The sequence below is a fragment of the Ammospiza caudacuta genome, chromosome 11 (genome assembly GCF_027887145.1).
Source record: "Ammospiza caudacuta isolate bAmmCau1 chromosome 11, bAmmCau1.pri, whole genome shotgun sequence".
In the NCBI taxonomy this organism is placed as follows: Eukaryota; Metazoa; Chordata; class Aves; order Passeriformes; family Passerellidae; genus Ammospiza; species Ammospiza caudacuta.
Genome location: NC_080603.1, coordinates 27932516 through 27940080, shown reverse-complemented (window position 1 = coordinate 27940080; position 7565 = coordinate 27932516). Strand labels below are relative to the sequence as shown.

Below are 7565 nucleotides of genomic sequence, written 5' to 3'. Positions count from 1 at the left end.
AGAAAACATCAAAAAATCCAAAACCCCCACAAAAACCAACTAAAAACCCCAAAATGAAAACCAAAAAAAACCAAAAATTCCACCAAAAGAAATCCAACCAAAAAAACAACCAGAGCAAAACTAAAAATTACAAAAGCACCTTACCACTCCTAAACACAAAACCCAAAATCACAAACCTAAATACTCCCTGTATTCCATGCTGTTTTCTTCACAGAATCTTCCAAGCCTCTGTGCTTTAGATGCCCAGAAACACCTGCTGAAAAGATGCTGAGACGGGCTGAAAAAGCCTCTTCACTGAAATGAGGAGAGCTCTTACCCCAGCACATCCCAGAGAGGGAATGAAGCCCCTCAGCCACGGCTGGGGTTAATATACCCCTGATTGTGCCCGCCTCTCGTTCCCATGCCACCCGGGAAAAGGGAGGGGGCGAATCCCACCAAGCCCTCAGAGCAGCTGCAGCTGTTTGGCTCCTCTGACTCACGTTCAAGGGCAGTAAAGGGCTTGTTATAGAAGAAAACTTTTCAGAAAAGTAACAGTGCTTTCTTTTTTTGCAACAACTACTTGGAGCAGAAGAACAGAAAACTGGCAAGATATAAAACTTTGTGGTAAGGTTACATAGCTAGATCAATTGGGTAATTGGGTAATTTGCTGTTACCTTACATAATTATTCTGTGTTTACCAAAAGCCATCTAATAAATTCACACCCAAAACTCCAGCAGCCCAGCTGGCCCTACCAAATCTCTATGTTTATGCATACAGTAAACAAAACCAAAATCCCAGTAATACCTATCAGAAGTCTGTGAAAGAAACCTCTTGAAATTGATCCTACCTCAAATACAAAACAACCCATGCAAAGTTAGCTTGACTCAATAAACAATTTACACAGAGCTAATAACACCAAGAAATAAAACAGCACACCATATACCACCAAAGAATATAATAGTGAAGAAAAAAGAAACCACTTTTTTTTTTTTTTTTTAAAGCTTTTGCCAGGACTCCAACAACAACTTCTTCTCCTTCTGAAATGTCCCTTCTCCTTCCCAAATTCCTTACAACTTCTGAGTTTACATCCAAGCAAAAAGCAAAATTCGTGCACTTGTGCGTTCGATGCTCCTGCCAGATTCTCTGTTTCCCTCCACATCTTCTTACACTTTCAGTCTTCACTCTGTCCTGCCGTGATGAGTTTGACGGACGAATTGGTAAACGTTAAGAGAGGATTTCCCTGCCTCCCTCCCCAGAGCTGGTTTCCTTAGTGCATTTCACTCAATCCCAGGCCGGCAACGATGCACGCTCACCTCAAGCGTGCAAGGCTCACAGCTGCTCGGCTAAACTCGGCTCTAATCGGCTAAACTCGGCCATTGTCATCTGCATTCGGCTGGACTCGACCCTTCGGCACGGCTCGGCTCGCTTCGGCCGAACTCGGAGCCGCTCTCTGCGCCCGGCGCGCCTCGGCTCGCTTCGGCCGAACTCGGAGCCGCTCTCTGTGCGCCCGGCGCGGCTCGGCTCGCTTCGGTCGAACTCGGAGCCGCTCTCTGCGCTCGGCGCGGGTCGGCTCGCTTCGGCCGAACTCGGAGCCGCTCTCTGTGCGCCCGGCGCGGCTCGGCTCGCTTCGGCCGAACTCGGAGCCGATCAGTGCGCCCGGCGCGGCTCGGCTCGCTTCGGCCGAACTCGGAGCCTCTCTGTGCGCCCGGCGCGCCTCGGCTCGCTTCGGCCGAACTCGGAGCCGATCAGTGCGCCCGGCGCGCCTCGGCTCGCTTCGGCCGAACTCGGAGCCGCTCTCTGCGCTCGGCGCGCCTCGGCTCGCTTCGGCCGAACTCGGAGCCTCTCTGTGCGCCCGGCGCGGCTCGGCTCGCTTCGGCCGAACTCGGAGCCGCTCTCTGCGCCCGGCGCGGCTCGGCTCGCTTCGGCCGAACTCGGAGCCGATCAGTGCGCCCGGCGCGGCTCGGCTCGCTTCGGCCGAACTCGGAGCCGATCAGTGCGCTCGGCGCGGCTCGGCTCGCTTCGGCCGAACTCGGAGCCGCTCTCTGCGCTCGGCGCGGCTCGGCTCGCTTCGGCCGAACTCGGAGCCGCTCTCTGCGCTCGGCGCGCCTCGGCTCGCTTCGGCCGAACTCGGAGCCGCTCTCTGCCCTCGGCGCGGCTCGGCTCGCTTCGGCCCAACTCGGAGCCGCTCTCTCCGCGTTCGGCTGAGCTCGCCTCGGCTCGGCTCCCTGACGGCGGGCAAGCGGCGCCGCCTCACGTTAAACTCGCCCGGCTCGGGGCTCTCCTGCTGCCGCGTCCCGCGGGCGGCCCGGCCATCGCACGGACACGATCGGGAGCGCGGCGTGGCACAGGAGCTCATTGGGCAGTGACCGCACTCGCGCTAATTAGCGCGCACGAGAGCAGCGGGCTCGGTTCGGCTGAGCTCGGCTCCGTTCAGGCAGCCTCGCAAGCCTGGCCTCGGTTCGCTCGAGGCCGTCAGGTTCCGCCGGTCTCGCCTTGGTTCGGCCGAAGGAGGCGTCGTTCGCTCGTGTTTTTACAAATATCTTTCTATATTGACTGTATATTTCTATATTTAATTTTATACTTCTATAATACTTCCATTATTCCAAATAAAAACCCCGTCTCTAACCAAATAAATAAAAAAACCCTTCTTTTAAAGGATACTGCAATATTTTTTATTTATACTTTGTATAATTATACATTCATATTTTAATTTATCGTTTCTTTGGATGTATTACATTAATAATGATATATATATAAAATTTTAAAATAGATTTAAATTATTATTTAAATTATGTATAATATCTACTGCTACAACTAATTTTTTCTGATATTTTAAATTTTTATATTTATCTGTATGTATTTATTATATATTTCTAAACTTAGATTTCTACCTTTATATTATTTGCATTTATAATTTTTACAATCAAAACACTGCCTATTGACCAATAAAGAAAACCCGCTTTATTTAAGTATTTTAAAAATATTTTCATGTTTATAATTTTCATATTTATATTTATAATTTGTTCAATATTACATGAGAACACACCTGCTCCTGCACCGCAGTGGGGCCCCCTCTCCTGGGGACCTTGGGGTGCCCCAACGGCATCAGAGCCCCGAGTCTTCACCCCCTTCTCCTCTATTTAGAAACTACACTGGAACTTTTTTCTGGAAATAAAGACATTACCTAAATCCTCTCCCCGTGTCCTAGACAGATGGATATTCAGTTATTAGTTGGCTGGGCAGCAGTTTCTTAAATAGAATGATAAACAAGATGTGAACATTTCAGCTACAAGCAAATAGGCAAATCTGAACAAGGTACTGGTGGGCGACCACTGAAGTTATTTTGAAGGAATTTTTTAAACAATAAAATATTGATACCACAAAAATAAAGCAAAAAGCTAACTACTGGCTAAGAAAAAATTAACTTTTGACAGCAACAACATTCCAACCACACAGGCTTTTTCCCGATGTCATACCTTATAACTACCTCTCTTGGGAATTCTCATCATGTATCCCAAAAGGAATAAATACCTCAGAGCGTCCTAAAGCAAAAAGTAGCGCACATGAGCTCCTCACACTCCCGGGAGGCCTGCACAGCGTGCACTGAGTCTGCAACAAATTCTGCTCAGTGAGAGTCTGCAAACAAAGGTTCAATTGATGAATTGAACTGATTGTAAAGGGAGGTTTTCTAAGCACAGAAGCACAACAAAGAACAAGCAAAAACAATTCTTAAAAAAAACCTGCAAGTTTTATTTAGCATATATGCGACTGATTTCCACCCTGTGGCTTCTCACTTTGATTCGCGTCTGTAGGTTCAGGAAGATGACAATGCACACTCTGCCTTCCCTGAGCCCCCCACAGCAGCTGAGCGCTGCTCCGTGCGCTCAGATCGTCAGGAACTGGATTGCCCGCATGGACTGGAACTGCTCTGCTGCAGATTCAGGAGAGAGAGGCTGGCTGAGGCGTCGTCCCAATTCCATTTCTGTGTGACGAGAAGCGGTTTGTTCCCAACGGGTGCAACAATCCCCAGCTCGCTTCCATGGTGAGTACCGATGGCACACAAATGGCAGCCTGAGGAAATCGTGTTCTGGGCTCTAAGTGGTCGGGACAGGGTCTGATTTTTTGTTTTGCATCTGTATGATGATTAGTACGACAGGGCCCTGATCGATGACATGGCAGCACAGAATTAAAAACTCCTCAATAGGATTACATCGACTTCTAGGAAAAGACAAAAGCCTAGGACCCTTCTGAAATCTATTTTTAATGCGAAGCACACGGATTGTCACTATGCTGTGCCTTCCAGCTTTTCAAAGCAGCTTACCTCTGAAGACCAGAAAACATTGATTTCTACAGAAACAACGGGCAACCCCCAGGCTAATCTCAGCACTACTGTTTAATAGGGGATCTGCCAGCGTGCCAGTCCAGCTTCAAGTGTGCTTTATTTCAGTCTAACATCCCCTCAAAATTCTTCTCACATCTCCCAACCCTGACATCTTATTTTTCCCTAAAGCTTCTCATCATTAGCAATTTCCAAGTAACATGGTATTTTTACAACATTCAAAAATGTCATGCTGGACTGTGCTAGAGAGTAATTTGCAAATATAAGCTTAGCAAAGTTTGAATTGACTTGTCCAGAGAAAAAACCTACAAGTGAACACCTACACCTGCCTACAAAGAGCTAACAAGCCCCTGGCAGCTGCCAGCATCAAAGCACAGCGGATGTTTCTAATACAGGGTAAGGGTAACAATATCACCTTTTGTTCTCTCCAGCTTGTTTTCCCTGCAGTCATATTTTGCTTCTTATGATTTTTTTAGTCTCTGCATCTTCTTGGACAGCACCGAGCCCGACGACAAGGATACGAGAGTCTTTCCCTGCCGTAGGGAGAGAACCAGGAAAACAGTTAAAATAAGAACAGGGTAGTTTGAAATTCATACTTCCAATGAGAAGCAGCGCCTAACAAACAGAACAAAAGTAAACAAAGCATGGTACCTCCCTGGGGACAGAAGACTTACAAACTCTCCAGGATTTACAATTCTAGCGACCAACCCCTTCAGGACGGCAGCCAAGTGTCCCATGGGATGGTGCTGCACCAAAGAACGATCTGAGAGGTTCCAAAGAGTGAAATGCACAATATTTTGCAAAGCCGTAAAATCTTGCAAAATAACAAAAATACAATAGATGTAAACTACAGGGTAAGAGTACAAGTGTTCACTTTAAGAGCTGGAACCATCCAGGTGAGCACCTGATAACTGGATCCTCACCAGAGTTTGAACCCTTCAGGACACAGAAGGGTTTTCCCCAGAAATTTCACAGACTGAGTTTTGATACAAGTATACTTGCCAGACCCTCAGAAACATCACCCATTCTCCAGGTGTCTGGAGAGAACTGCAAATGGCTCTCACGTAGTTTGAGCTAGCTCTGTAAGGTCTCAGGGTGAATTTCACCAGATGCAACCAAACTGGGCAACTCCCAGTGGGACAGAAGGAACCCAAAGCTTGGGTTCGCAGAGCTGCAGCAAATACTGAGGAAACAAACATAACAGCGTAAAAAATAATAAACCATCCTTTTTTTTTCTCTTGCTTTTGTTTTTTTCTTATTCAGATCAGCATAGCAATTAAAGAGAAGGTGAAAAACTCACCATTACTGAACATTTCATCATCTGTAGGCTGAGCATCCTTAGCACAGAGGACTCCAAAGTTAAAATTCACCGATCCCTGGGAAATAAAACCAAATATTGTATGATAAACAATCAAACAGCAGACGTAAAAATTTGTTTCCTCTAAGGACTTTCGGGTACGTATGTACCTTTGCATACATCCAACACATTGGAACATACACTTTATACCATCTCCTAATAAGTAAAAATTTACCTTTAAACTTTGATAGTACAGCATAAAATTATGAACTTAAATTGGTGATCTGTTATTATTAAGTTGGTGCCTAAAGTTATTTCTGCTGTCAGGTTCAAAAAAACATTAATTTTTTTTACTGGAATGAGCAATTGATTTCAAAGTCATCACAAGCCCACCAAAACACAAAGCAGTATTCACTGGATGGGTCTGTGAGCTAGAAGTAGTTAGGCTTGTACTTCCCTCTTGCTATTCCAGAACCAATAAATCCTGTCAACAAAACCAGGATCTATAGCCCACTGCTGTGAAAGATTCTACGAGGATGATGGTTTGATTTGTGTTTAGAAGTTTTGATTTGAAATGGCCAGTTCAATGGATAAAGACAGTTTAGGTAGTATTACATTGCTATTATTATTATTTCTATTATTATTTTTACTATTACTACTGCTATTGTTATCATCTGCTACTGGAAGAAACAAACCAGTAGTACCTATACTTAATTACTTTTATTTCCAGGAAATAATAAAGAAAAAGAACCAAACCAAAAAAAGTCACTTCCTACCTTTTATATCAAGGGATGAAAAATTGCTCTTGGGCTCTTCTCCAATTTATCAAGACTCATAGCACTGAAAGGCAAACAAAACAGTGCTTTATAGAAGGGCAAGTGCACATTTCAAGGCTGAACCACCAACTGATTGCAGTGACAGCAGTTACAACATGAATCCTTCCCAGAGCCTCTGTTAAATGGAATGTTCTGTGGAACTGCCGTTTCTTTCCCAAAACACTAACTTCCAACACTTCCTAATAATATTTTGTATTTTAAAACAAAAGAAGTTAGTGAGACTCTGTGCGGAGGTCAGGTTTAAATTTATTTCCTTCTAAAGCACAGAGCTCTGTTCCATCACCCTTCACTTCGGCTCTACACTGAATCGTGGTGAGCATTTGAGGAGTGCTCAATAATCAATTCTATTTCTCTCTTTTTCTAGCTCTCTCTATTCCTAAATCATTCCAGACAAGTCAAATGAAAAATGAAAAAAACAAGTTCAGCATCAAAGTCACACTTTTTCCCGTTGTCTGGTCAAGAACAGGCTCTAAATCCACTTACTGCTGCCTTCAACGATTCAGACTTGCAAAAGCATTCTTACATATTTTACAGGTTTATCATAAAACCCACAGAACGCAAGCTCTGAATTACAGGAAAAGGTACACAGGCAAATATCTAAAGGGATCACTTATTAGTAAATACATACCTTGGTAGAGATCGCACTGAGAACCTTTCTGAGGGACTCTAAGGGACGCATGTTTTCTGAGCACCCTATAAACAAGAAAAGCTAGGATATAGTACAGGACATCCCCACTTTTTCTACATATTCAAATAGTATTTTTAATAAAAACAATTCAGTTAAAAAAGAAGGAAGAAAACCAAGCTAATTTTACTCAGCTGTATTTACTGCCGATTTAGAGAACAATGCCGGGCAGCGTCGGCCGTTGCGGCACACGTCGCGCCGGCAGCAGGGCCTGCCGGGAGTTGGAGTCTCGGGCTGGTAGCCACTCATGTGCCGCGATAGCCGTTGCGTCACACGCCGCGCCGGCAGCAGGGCCTGCCGGGAGTTGGAGTCTCGGGCTGACAGCCACGGCTCCGTCCCCCGCCACCGGGAGCTGCAGTCCCTCCCGGGCATCAAACGGGTCCTTCGCCCCAGGGCGGGGAAGGACCTGAGGCAGGACCGCTCCTCCC

General features: G+C 45.7%; 1 long non-coding RNA gene across 2 annotated transcripts; it reads right to left on the bottom strand.

Moving 5' to 3' along the window:
- Positions 1-3301: 3301 nt before the first annotated feature.
- On the bottom strand, positions 3302-7322 carry LOC131562625 (uncharacterized). 2 transcript variants are annotated; one of them, XR_009275167.1, is made up of 4 exons: positions 7081-7322; positions 6393-6456; positions 5620-5695; positions 3302-5502 (listed from the first exon to the last, which is right to left on the bottom strand). It is a non-coding gene; the product is annotated as an uncharacterized LOC131562625 (long non-coding RNA). The 2 variants fall into 2 exon arrangements; XR_009275166.1 differs by having other exon boundaries at positions 3302-5695.
- Between the last annotated feature and the right edge of the window lie 243 nt (positions 7323-7565).